Source organism: Protopterus annectens, chromosome 1.part0 (genome assembly GCF_019279795.1).
Source record: "Protopterus annectens isolate FY-2018-M chromosome 1.part0, PAN1.0, whole genome shotgun sequence".
Classification (NCBI taxonomy): Eukaryota; Metazoa; Chordata; order Ceratodontiformes; family Protopteridae; genus Protopterus; species Protopterus annectens.
The window spans coordinates 597,348,457-597,362,550 of NC_056725.1; the positions used below are offsets into that span (position 1 = coordinate 597,348,457).

General features: G+C 40.9%; 1 protein-coding gene across 1 annotated transcript in view; it reads left to right on the forward strand.

Moving 5' to 3' along the window:
* MARK1 (microtubule affinity regulating kinase 1) overlaps nucleotides 1–14,094 on the forward strand; it is a 2,314,196-nt gene that overhangs the window by 2,112,684 nt on the left and 187,418 nt on the right. The window lies entirely within an intron of this gene.

The following is a 14,094-nucleotide window of genomic DNA, read 5'->3' on the forward strand; positions in this document are numbered from 1 at the left end:
AGGGCCCATGGAATTTGTGGTTGCAAAAATGTCAGTGGGAGACCTTTGAGCAGATTTCAGCCATAGGCTCCTGTGGCTGCAGGGTATCTTCATCAGATACTGCCCGTGAGTCAGAGCTTGTCTGCAAAATCAGAGATTCATTTGCTTTTCTTCAGGGAAGCATTAGGACTTACTTTAACTGTTCAGACACTGTTAACTGTTGAGGCAGTCGGAAGTCATTTATCCATGTACCAGGAAGCATGGTTTAGCCATCATTCAAGGAGGACTGGTAAAAGGTATGCTTCCTATTTTAGAAACACCTAAGTCAACTTTCCTTCCACTGCCAGGCTTCCCATCTCATCAAAAAGAGGTCCTAAAAGGGGAGGCACCATCCTTCTTCAGAACAGAGCCATCTGAAAGGTCATACCAGACCGGAAAGGGTCTGGGATTTGCTTAGGATTCATTTTAGTTTGGAAGAAAACGAAGGACCTTAGACTAGTTTTCAAACTCAACAGCCTAAATCTTTATGTAAGCAAAACCAACTTCTTGAATGGTCATGGTGCACTTGATCCTGCCTTGTGTACATGAAAAAGACTGGATATGCTTAGTAGACCATAGGGCACCTGTCTGTGCATAATAATTGCCAATCCTTCCAGGAAGTTCCTGTGCTTCTGCCTAGGAGCCAGTTTCAAAGCTTAGCAGTTTGGTCTCACCCCAGCCCCCCAGGTGTTCACAAAGTGTATGGCATCTGTTGTAGCTGATGACAGACTGGATTCAGGATTTTTTTTTTTTACCTAGATGACTGGCTCCTTCTCTCTCCCATGAGAGAGTTGTTAACGAAGCCAAAGAACTACTTGCTCTGTCCTTTAAGAAATTGGTAAATGCTGCAAAGGCACAGTTGTAGCCATCGTAAGCACTAACCTTTATAAGCTGCCATCTGGACACTATTCAAAAGACTGTGAAGGTACCTCAATACAGAGCTCTCTCCTTACAGCCTCTAGTCAGTAGGTACATCACATTACACCTCCTCCATTTCTAATTCTCAAAGTCCTGGGTCTGATGGCAGCTTCTATTCACTTTACTCCTTTTGCTAGCTATTACAAGAAAATGCTGCAGTGGACTTTGAGTACAGGGCAAGTTGTTTAGATCACACACTTGTCCAAAGTGTGCAGTGCTCATCTTTAGTGGGGGTTACTTCTGCTGAATCTCATCAAAGGAGGCCTCTTTGTTCCTCATGTACCCTCTGTAAAAGTTAACATGGAAGAATGTGCTCTTAGGGCTTTACTTGGGAAAGAAAGTCCAAGGAATACAGACTTATTATGACATCAAAGTGCACATCAGTATGCTGGAGATGAGATTACACTGACAAAGCTTGATTAGAGAAACTTGCTTGTGTGTTTTAGAACCTGTTGAAACTCCTTTTTGGATATTATTTGTTTCTGGATATCATTTTTGTGTCCATGCACCACTGTGGAAAGATTTGCACCATTTTTTATTTTACACACCCACCCACAATTTACAATGACGATGGCTGTTAGCTGTCACCTTTCTGGACTAAATGTAATATATCTGGCTCACAGTTAAGATATCTTTGTTCTGATGAAGCCAACTATAATCAAAAAGATAGACATATGCTTTCATGTTTCCTCCAGTCTCTTTTCATGTTGTAAAATAGGCTGCAGCTCGAACTCCAGTTATTCAGAGATCCCAAGTGCTTGTTTACTAAAACAACAGGAGACAGGTTGCACAGAATAATACAGTCAGGTTTGTCAGTAACTGTGATAATCTTATGATTAGGAAGGTCCTAATAAACATTTGCCCATTATACATAATGACAAATTCTTCTCCAGGGTGGTGAATGAAAGTATTCAGGTATCCTATCAAAAAAGTCAGAATTTGCTAAATGTTTAACTGATTTTTGAACGTTTTTTTTTTTCTTCGTACTTTGCTTAGTAGCATATTTCCAAGGAGTTCTTTTCCCCTGGGACAGCTGTTCAGAATGCAGATGTGTGCAGACCTAAGAGTTTTTCTTTACCAACTGCACTTATTAAATTGTTTATTACATATGATTGAATAATTTCTTTTTGTATATGTTGTCAGGGGAAAAAATCGTGCCTTTGGAAATGGTGGGTCTGTACTCACTTGTGACATCAATTGTAGAAAAGAATACGATGTTCTTCAGATACCCTGTTCAGAACCCTTTCTCTCGCTCTCTCTCTCTCTACACATATATATATATATATATATATATATATATATATCAATCATACATACACACACACACTTACATACACAGTTTTGCTGGCACTGACCATGTATTTGCTAATAGTTTTGTGGTTTTATCACACAAGCAATTTAGAGCAAAAGAAAAGGAAATAGATCATCAACTTTTAGGCCACTTTTCCACCGAGGCGTAATGATATTATATATGAACTATTGGTTTGATACCCATTTCTTTTGGGTTTAATTATTTTTTTGCATGTATTTTTGTTGCATCATATGTTTCAGTTTTTTTTTAAACTTGTTTGTATTTTTTCAAATAGTAGAAATCTATTTGTTTATAGTTGTAATTACTATGATGTATTTTTTTATACTAGGTGACACTCTGGTTTATTTTTGAATGATTGCAAAGTATACTTTTTCTTGTTTGACAATATTTTGGATAAAGTTTTTAATATGTTACTTCTCATGTGTTTATAATCAGTTCCAGGAAGTTTTCAGGTATGATTTATTTTCAGTATTTTTTAATTACAGCATTAAACTGTCATCAAGTTAAAGTACCATTACACAATAAAAGCTTGTTTGTCACCACAAATTGCTAAATTTACAATAATATTTGTATGTATAGCAAAATCTTTCTGTATTGCTTAAGGTGTATATTATTTTATTTTTGCACATTTTAATAAGCTGTTTTGAGTTCTTATGGTGATCAGGTGATGATTCACGAGTCATAGAACTTCTTGTTTAAATGTTGGTTTACGCTTGTGGAATTTTAGCATTGAAAAAGGCCAGCTGAATATGAAACTGCAGTCTTCTTTTGTTATGTACTTTCAACTTCATTTATTACAGAAAAATTGGAATTTCAGGTGCATGTGTTTTTATGGTAGTTTGAGTGTGTGTGTGTATTTATATATAAAAATGTGTGTGTGTATGTCCATAAGTGTCTCTGTAGGTTATAAATGGCCTGCATCAAACTCAGCCCAGAACTTTGGGGGAGTACAGTGCATTGTGCTAGTTAGCAGGGGAGCTCAAGCTTTGGAAAACGGCATAGGTGCCATTTCAGAGCCACCTTTGGCAACCAGCCCTTCTGTATAAAAATGGATAGACATCTAACGTCATGGTAAGTACATAACTAATGTTTTTGGGTAACTTAACATGGTTATCAGTGAAACTACCTTTGCAAGAACAGGACTTGCTGAATTTGCCATTGCCCAGTCAGCATGACTCCTGTTTGTGAATGACCTTGCACTTTTTTCCATTCAATCCCATCTGTCTCTTATTCAGGTACTTTTCATTGTGCATCTGGTCTTACTGGAGATTAACCCCATCAGTGAACACCACTAACCACTGTAGCAGTCTGTATTATCAGTGAATAGGATTACATTGCTGTTCAGCTTTCATGCATTATCTGACACACACGCACACACACACACTAAAAGTAAGTGGTCCTAATACTGAACACTGGTGACTGACTTCTCCAAACAGATGCCAGCTCCATTACTGCCATCCTTTGCCTCTGGTCAGTGAGATAGTTTTATGCTCATATCACCAGCTTTATGTCGTAACTTATTTTTCCATTTAGCCTGTTGGTGTGATGTACACTGTCAAAGTCTTTACTGAAGTCCAGTTATATTTGTACAACTTTATCTCGGCGAGAATCTTGATATTGAAATTGATCATTTTGGACTAGCAAAACCTCTATCACATGTAGTCATGCTTCTGAATAATTTTATGATAATTTAATTAAAGATGCTAATCAGCATGCCCAAAAAATGGTCATTATTGGGATTCAAGTGAGACTAATAAGTAGATTCCCTTCTCCTTCCTAGAATCACATTTGTACAAAAATAAATCTCCCCTCCAGGCCCCTGCTTTATCCCACAGCACATATAGCCTTTACCTTTTGTAAGACAGAAACTTTGATTTTGGCTCTCTACTGTGTGAGCTGCATAAACAGATACACAAGCACACATGGGAGGGGTGGTCCTGCTTGATTGAAGGTAGGCTTCGAATTTCCATTATGTGGTTTATCACTCAGAAGTTTCATTTAAGAAGAAAATGTTCTTGTCCTGTTAAATTTCTAACAAATCATTTGATTGTGTTCTTTCAACTGGTTGACAGGATTTGCAGCCCAGCTTGTCTTACTGTCTAAAAGTTATTTTTTAGCTCAGCATGTGGAGAGGTAATGCAACTTTTTGCTGATAAGGTTGCTGATATGAGGCAATCCCGTCCTGCAGCACAGGATGTTACTTTTATTGTAGAATGTCCAAAGTTTTGCTGGGCTGAATTTCATTATTGATTATGGGGAAGTAATGGTCATAGTTTCATCTTTAAAGATAAATCTTGTTTGGTGGATTTTTTTTTTTTTTTTGGAATCTGAGGATAGGCCCACTGTCTCCCCTTTCTGCACCCAGTTGACCCATTCATTCCTTCACTGGGGAAAGAGTTATGTGGTCCATTCTTTCACTGATGTTATGGAGGGGCCAGTCTGCTGGGCTGACCCATTCATTCCTTCACTAGGGAAAGAATTATGTGGTCCATTCTTTCACTGATGTTATGGAGGGGCCAGTCTGCTGGAAGCCCATAGGCTGTCCTGTTTTCACCTGACTCAGTAGCTTGCATGCTGCTCAACAAGTATTCTAAGGAGTTGTGTGCACTCTATGCACATGGCTGAGCAGTTTACTGCTGTGCATCATGGGCACACTAGGCTGCTTGCTGAAGGAGATACACCTGTAATGCATATGTTGCCACTGTGGGTAGCTGGCATCAGCCACTCACTCCCACTCTTCCCTGTCATACCTCACTCATATTGTCAGTCAAACGTGTCCTCTGGGATGCAGTCAGATTCGATTAACGTTTTGGTCTAGCGATATGCTAAATTTTAAAATTACTTCTGAGTACTGGAGTTATTTCTAGTTTTAAAGAACCACTACTAGCGTCTGTCTTGAAGAAAAATACCCTTGATTTGTGTAATTTAGTGAATTCCTGCCCAGTTTCTAACTGTTCTTTTATTAGGCTGTTAAGAAAGTGGTATATGTACAGCTTTATTCATATCTTACATCGCTTAATCTATTTGATCCTTGTCTGGTTTAAGGTGTCCACATAACATCAAGTCTGCCCTCCTTACAGTGGGTAATTACTTCTTATTTGAGAGGGATCAGTGCTTGTATTTGACCTTTTTCTGTTGACTGAATTTAACACTGTGGATCAGATCAACCTGATTAGACGTGCACCCCTGCTATAGCCTAATTTCCACAGTTCTCAGTTGGGTTGCCTGACCTCTCAAATCACTATTAGTAGGTCTAAGGAAATAATTTTTTTCAGAAGTTGCTTACTAATCTGTGTAATGCAGCGAGGCTCAGTCTTAGCTTCAATCCTGTCCAGTATGTACATGCTACCACTATATGAAGTTATTAAACTGGAGTTCATAATTGTTAGTGGTATGCAGATTATATTTATAAGTACCAGAAATATTCTCAGCAGTTTTTATCTGATTATATTGTTGAAGATTGTCTGGAAGCTGTCCTGCATTTGGATGGATTAATCCCTGGATTTAATTTTTGTACAAGTTACCCACTGATGAGTTAAATGCTGCAAGAAGGCTCAGTCCTGGCTCTTTCTGTTCATGCTACCATTATGCAATGATATTTAAGACAGAGGAATTTATTACCGTGCTAATGACATTTTGGTGTCCCTCCCCTTTTTTTCTTCGAAGTCTGCTTAACAGTTGATCTGTTCTTCAGACCTTGTTGTTTGCTTACAAGCCCTAGTATCTTCCCGACTGGATTTTTGCAGTTCACTTTACCTTGTACTTATGACTGTTGTCATTGCCTAAGTGCAATAAGTGCTGAACTCTGCAGCCAAGGTGTTGGTTGGTACTTCTAAGCAAGTCTTCCTTCTCTGCTTGATCTGGACTGGCTTTCGGTCATTTTGACACAGATTACTATCTTAGCTTTTGCCTTCCGTTACCTGCATGGCCTGGGTCCTGCTTACTTTGTCACTCTGCACACCCCACTTGTTATTTATATCACATGAAGGGCTTCTAGACGTTCCTAGGATTTTCTGGATACCTCTGGTAGACATCTAGTTGTCTGACTGTCAGTGGTTTTATGGAATTAACCACTTTCCCTGGCAGAGATATACCTGCAGGTATGACGTCTTATTCCAGAGATCCAGCCAGTATCTCTTCATCAGTGTTTACTTAAATCCTGACAGATAATCTCTATGTAATCTGTTTTCCAGGCACTGATTTACAGTTCTTAAAAAAAAAAAAAAAAAAAAAAAAAAAATTACATTACATTTTCATGAAAAATTTGGGAGGTCTAGACAGGCTTTTTAGTGTAGTTTCCTGTCCCTACCATGATTCCATTAGGTTTTCAAATCTTTTATGTATGTGTATGTATATGTATGTGTGTGTGTATGTGTAAAAAAAAAAAAAAAAATATATATATATATATATATATATATATATGTATGGGTCTACTTCAGATGATCAAACTTTCAAATGTTCGACTTTCATATGGCCAACACCATATGACTGAACGTTTAAAAGTTCGAACATCTTATAAAAAAAAGTAAAACAAAGGAAAAAGTTAACTGAACATTTTTAGCAGGAGAGCAAGCCTCCCCTGCAACCCCCCCACAACCCCTGCTATTTAAATATACCAAATCTGAGATTGCACTACCGTGCAGAAAAAAGGAAATCTTCCCATTCTGTGCTGTATGGAGATCTCCATTAAGAACGTTCAAACTTTTAAAAGTTTTTCCTTATGTAGGTGATTTGATTATCTTTGCAGCATCTTTAAATGTAAGGAATCTCTTACTTGGATGAAGGATCTCCTGCACAGACTGGGATTTCAGGAGATTATGCAAAAGCTTTGTTTGACACCTCACAAGATTGTTTTAGTGGAGTGTCTCTTAAATTCTTTGAACTGAGGTATCTTTCTTCCATTGAAAAAAGTATATCTATCTAAATCTATTTGAGTACTTCCACTCAAACTGCTATCTCAGCCTGGGAATTTTCAACATTCTGGGTTTTATGGCTTCTATGATTTTCATGATTCCTCTGTCAAGACCTCATATGAGAAAAATTCAGTGTTACTTAAAGTATGTATGGTCCCAATGTTTAACATGCCCTGACATTCCAGATGCCAGTTTTGGAGGTTGTGAAAAATGCATTAGTATCCAGGTCTTCCTTTTCACCTTTCAGCTCCGGCACAGTGTGTAACATAAGGCTCAGACTTTGCTTGGAGAGCAGTGGTCTAATGGGATAAAAGTACAAGATCTTTGGAACAGAAAAGACCAATCAGAACATATAAATTTACAAAAAAAAATATTGGCTCTTATAAAGGCACTCAACTCTCTCAATCATCTGTGGTCCCCAAGACCACTACATGTGTTTGCAGACAACACCACAGTGATGTGCTATATAAAAGTTGTGAAACGGATGTTACCTTTTGTGCATACTTGTCATTGTAGCCTGCAATAATAGCAACTCATCATAATAACCATTTTGCATACCACAGACTGAGCAAAGTTGTGTGTCAGGCAAGCTGAGCAGGTCTGGGGCAGGCCCTCATGAATGGAAATTGAATCATGGGATCTTCCAGGAATTGATTCTTCCCTGGGGAACAGCTCAAATAGATTTTTTTTTTTTGCATCTTTAAATAACAACTAGTTTGCAAAGTTCTGCTCTAGTACTCCATGTAAGAAGGCCCGGAAGACATATTATTTTTCTTTACCTTGCAAAGGAATGGTAAGTATGCTTTTCCACCCTTTACTTTAATATCCAGGGTTATTCTGACAATTTAGGACGACTGTCCAAAGGTCATTGTGGTGATGCCCTTCTGACCCAGGTTACAATGTATGTTCTTGGTGTTTCACTGTTGCTGTCATCACACTTGGGTTATCTGCCTGCAGGTAGCCCTCAGTCGGCCCGAATACCAGAGTCTTGGGATTTCTGCATCAGATGCTGTCGCTTCTTCCATGACGTCAGGGGTATAAAACATGCATCCGACGCCATTACACCAGGTTTTCTTGCCACGCAGTTGCCCGAAGCAGTTTGCAAGTACCAGTCGGCTGCTACCTGAAATTTTTGTTTTTCGAATTTCAAACCTGAAGTCTTCTAAAGCTAAGTACCCCGTTGGGGATCCTTTTTGTCAGAAAAAGTTAATTGTCTTGCCTGTGGAAAGCTATTACCTCACGGAGATTTTCATTCTTACTGCGTCACCTGTTTAGGCCTAGACCAAAACGTTCCTCGCTGTTGGTTTTGTGCTTTGTTCAACGCCCGAATTATTCGTTGTCGGGCTATCTTTGTCGCTAAATTCTTTCGCTCTCATTCTCTCTATTCCGAAATGGCTTTGTTAAACCATCCGACTACCGATCTTCCGAAAAACCGTAAGGATAAAGACAGAGACTGCATAGGTCCAAAACTTCCAATGACGCTTCCGTTAAGCTAATCGCCAGTCTGCCGTTACTTAGTGAGGCACTTTCGCAGCCCCTGATACCCACTTCAACAGATTTGCAGGACTCTACACCTAGGAAACCGATGGCCAAAGCGCCTTCTCAAGCTCCCATGCCTCAGAAACAAATGCTTAGAATGGCTGAAGACCTTAGTACTTTAATTAGGGGAAGCCAGCCTTCCCCCACTAAAAGACAAAGAATTTATTTTCCTTCTGATTCTACAGACCATGAGTCCGATAACTCTGATCCCTCTAATTACCAGGACATACCCTTATCCACCTATAAGGATTCAGATGCAGAAGATTCCATTCCCTCTGTCTCCCCTCCAGAGGAGAGTATTTCCGCTGGGAGTGCCAGGACTCCCCTCAGTCCAAAAAGAGACTCAGGGAATTTTTAGACTTGCCTCAACACAGACCTCTAGCTATACCCCCTGTCCTGGATGTTGTTGATGATGTCTTCATGGAATCCAGTCTTACCCCTGATACTTTACCTCCAGCCCCTAGAAAGCCTGACGGGTACTACAAAGTACCTGACTCTTACAAATTTCTTTTTAAAAATCCTACTGCAGACCCAGAGACCATTTCCCAGGGACCTAAAGGTATTAAGGCTACTACAGTCAAAAACCGTACCTCTTCGGACAGGGATTCTAGGGCTTTAGACAGATGGGGTAAGAAGGTATATTCCTTTGCAACTCTTGCCAGCAGGGCTTTAAATTGCCAGTTTCACATGTTGAAGTACCAGCAGCATATTATGGAACTAATTAAACAAAAAATGTTGTTGATCCCTGATTGTGCAGAATATAAAGATTTACAGGGGTTAATGCATTCTGTTAACCAAGTTGGTAAACATACTTTGCAGTATGGTTTTGATGCCTTAGAAGCATCTTGCAGGGCTGCTGTCACTGGGTCTGTTCTGAGAAGGCATGCTTGGCTGAAGGAACAAATCTTGCCAGACCATGTCAAAGCAAAATTACTAGATGCTCCATTAAACCAAGAATATTTGTTTGGCACAAAAGCAGAAAAAGTTCTTAAAAAGATGGAGGAAAAAACTAAATCTATGCAAACTGTTAATGATTTTTTACAGGTACAGCCACCTGGATTCAGTAGGCATTGACCTTCAAATAACTGGTCCTTTCCAGTCCCTCCCAGGCTTTCTAAGTCCAAACCCAGGGGCAGCAGACCACAAAGACAACAGTCTCCGGGTATGCACAGATCTAAACAATAGAGTACTCCCACTGCAAAAACAGGGAGTGGTAAGCCACCCTCTTATGGAAAAAGTTCACAATGATTTGTCCTTCGTCCTTCCCAGCCATGCCCAAGTACTTGCACCCCTAAGAGGAAAACTCGCCCTGCATGCAAAAAACTGGGAATACATTACCCAGGACCTTCTTCTTCTTTCGGCTTTTTCCTGGTTAGGGGTCACCACAGTGGATCACCTGTCCGCTCATGACTGGCAGTGGAGTTTTACAGTGTCGAGTTGCCAGCCCGGCGCCCAACCTTCCACAGAAGACACACACACGCACACACTCATACCTAGGGCCAATTTAGAGTGTCCAGTCCACCTACAGCATGTCTTTGGGATGTGGGAGGAAACCAGAGCACCCGGAGGAAACCCACGCAACCACAAGGAGGACATGCAGACTCCGAACAGAAGGCACTCCAGCCGAGAATCGAACCGGTGAACCTGTTACTGTGAGGCAGCAACACTAACCGCTGCACCACCGTGGCCGCCCAATACATTACCCAGGACCGGTGGGTCTTAAACATTCTATCCCAGGGATACAGATTCTCCATCCACTCACTGCCAACCCCAAGCGGATTGCCAGACCTTCCTTTAAACCAGTGGGCAGAGGCCCAAAAGCAAGTACTTTCTCTTCTCAGTATCAGGGCTATCCATCCTGTTCCAACAGAGCAAAGGGAACAGGGTTTGTACTCCAGACTGTTTCTGGTGCCCAGAAAAGAGAACTCTTGGTGCCCTATTCTGGATCTGTCAATTCTCAACGCCTTCCTGGTGGTACCAAAGTTCAAAATGCTTACACTCAAACAGCTGCTTCCTATGCTAGCCAAAGATTCCTGGCTGGTCATCCTAGACTTAAAAGAAGCTCATCTGCACATCCCCATAAGGGAATCTTGGAGGAAATATCTATGTTTCAGAGCAGGCTCTATGCACCATCAGTTCTCTGCACTTCCCTTTGGCTTATCTACTGCGCGCAGGGTATTCACAAAGTGCCTGACTCCAGACATTGCATACTGCAGGCAGAGAAACATTCAAATTTACCCATACGTGGATGATTGCCTGATTCAGGAGGACAGTCAGGAATTGCTACTTCAGCACTTGACATTTGTAAAGAGACTCCTAACTTCCCTGAGGTATACCATCAATGAAAAGAAATCACATCTGGTACCCAGCCAAAAAATTGTATTCCTGGGCGCAAGCTTGAACACAACTTCCCAGATGGCATTTCTCACTCCAGAAAAGCAGGCTTATCTGACAGATTACTTCAATTACTATTGGCCACCCAAACCCAGCTATCTGCAAGAAAAATACTGCAAGCCCTAGGGTTCATGGCCTCATGCATTCTCCTAATTCCATATGCAAGACTGCATATGAGGAAACTTCAGTGGCACTTAAGTCTTTAGTGTTAACATTTTCAGGACCTGGAAACAGTGATTCCTATCATTCCTTGCCTAAGTGGTGAACAAGAAAGCCAACAAACTGGTAAAAGTAAAAACTCTGCCACAGCAAGCCGTCGAAGTAAAACCAAATGATTTAATGGTACACAAGTAATTTTTGTTTTAAGCACTTTTCGTTTGCCAAACCGGCAAACTTCATTAGAAACAAAAAAGTGAATTCAAATCTGTGTTTTATAACAACAGGTGATCTTAGTAACCAGTCAAGTTACAACCTTCAACTTCTTAAAGGCAAACGTAATACAAAAAACAACTCACTTATGCTAAGCATCACAGTCAAATTTGTAACAAACGGAAGTAAAAAAAAGGGTAAGTAAATAACTAAACACCCTTACAGTTGCCAGCAATACTTTAAGTGGGAATAAACCCAAATATGTTGTTAAATAAATTATTCTTATAAACAAAAATAGCTAAAAATTATCATTCTTATGAACAAATGTAACTAAAATAACTTGAAAACACATTTGATCACTAACTAAATGTGAGTAAACAATGTGTAAAACAAGAGGTAAAATTTCTTGCGCATTGCCACTTCATCTCTGCAAACTTTTCAACTTTAAAATACTACTGATAGAACAGGTTTCGTTCAAACCTGTATAATTGTAGGCGTTCAACTTAACCTGCCAGACTAACTCAAGTTCTTCCAATTGCAGAGGTGTGGGACCACCTCTGATGTCATGCATAACTTGGTCTATGACCATAAACTTGAATTTATGTTCTGTATTAGTATAAACGTGCTTTGCTAGGGCATTGTTCATTTTGCCCTTCCCTATAGCGTATTGATGTTCGTATATTTTTTCACGGTGCCTACGCTCCACTTTGCAAACGAAAAGCGCTTAAAACAAAAATTACTTGTGTACCATTAAATCATTTGGTTTTACTTCAAAAGCTTGCCGTGGCAGAGTTTAGTCCTTGCCTAAGGACAGAGTTCCTTTGGTGGGCAGAGGCCTGCAACCACAACAATGGACTCCCTTTCACTCAACCCCCCCCCTCCCCAAAACCCTGACAACAGACACATCAGACAATCCATGGGGAGCTCACATGGCAAACAAATGCATTGAAGGCAAATGAAACCCAGCACAAATGTGCCTGCATATCAATCAAAAAGAAATGTTAGCTGTACAGAATGCACTGACATCCTTCAAATACCTTATAATTCCAGGAAAAGTCTTGATAAAAACAGACAACACCACAGTTATGTGGTACATAAACAAGCAGGGGAGAACTCATTCCTACCCACTCTGCTGGTTAGCCATGGCTCTGTGGAACACAGCCTTGAGCAACCAAGTGCACCTGCAAGCTCAGTTCCTGCCAGGCAAACAAAATTCACTGGCAGACGACTTAAGCAGAAATCTAATGGACCTACACGAGTGGAAACTGGAACCCAACTCATTCAAGCTTCTAATCCACAGGTGGACTTCTTAGCTTCCCCCCAAAACCATCAATTGAGTAAATTGTGCACCAGAACTCCCCACAGCCAAGCATGGAAAGTGGATGCCGTATCCTTTACATGGGAAAACCTCTCAATCTATGGCTTTCCCCCTTGGCCCGTCCTCTCGAAAGTACTACTCAAGATCAAACAGGACAAGGACAATACTTATTGCACCAGACTGGCCACGCCTGCACTGGTACCCACTTTTACGCAGTCTGATAACAGTGCCACCCTGGCACTTGCTTCAGACCCCCTCTCTGCTGTCTCAGCAGGAGGGCCAGATTTTGTTATCCTCAACTGCAAACCCTGAACCTAGCAACCTGGCTTATTCCCTAAATACATCACCAGCAACCCTCAGCAAACAGGTGCTGGATGTCATCCTTGAGGCCAGGAGGCCTAGTACTAGGAAATCCTATTCAGAAAAGTGGAAAAGATACTGTTCTTGGAGCCAGTCTCAGGGAAAGGACATAGCCGTGCCCTACCATACCTCAAATCCTAGATTATCTAGCAGAGCTGCTCCACAAAGGTATATCCTTCTCATCAATTAAGATTCATACCTCTGCCATCTCAGCTCATTTCAATACTGAGCCACCCCTCTTCTCTCACCCTGTGGTCAAACAGTTCCTGAGAGGAGCTAACAATTTAAGACCTGCCTGGGACCTTAACTTTGCACTAGGGAAACTCACGCTTCCCCCTTTTAAGCCTTGCTGCTACAGCAGAGTTAAAATTCTTCTCTTGGAAAACAGACTGACTTCTAGCCATCACTTCAGCAAGAAGAGTGTCTGAGTTACAGGCCCCTATGGCTGTGGAGCCCTTCATTATCTTCCATGCAGACAGGGTTTCCCTCAGGACTAACCCATCAGTTATGTCTAAGGTGGTATCCAGTGTGGCTTTAAACAAATCCAGCCATTTACCAACCTTTTTCCCTAATCTGTAGAATAAAGGGGAAAGGATCCTGCACTCCTTGGACGTGCACAGGCAGCTTAGGTTTTATCTTGACAGGACTAAACCTTTCAGAAAATCTGACCAGCTGCTAGTCAGCTTTGCTACAGGGGCATAGGGCAAGGCCATTTCAAAGCAAACCATCTCCAAATCTATAGCACACTGCATCCATTTCTGCTACAAACACCATTGAAAACCTACCCCACAGGGGATCAGGACCCATTCCACTAGAGCTACCTCAACCTCTACAGCTTTTCTCAGAGGAGTCCCTACCAGGGACATCCTGGAAGCCGCAACCTGGAGTTCAGTATACACCTTCACCAAGCATTACCATTTACCTATATTTTCTAAATCCAGAGCTGGATTTGC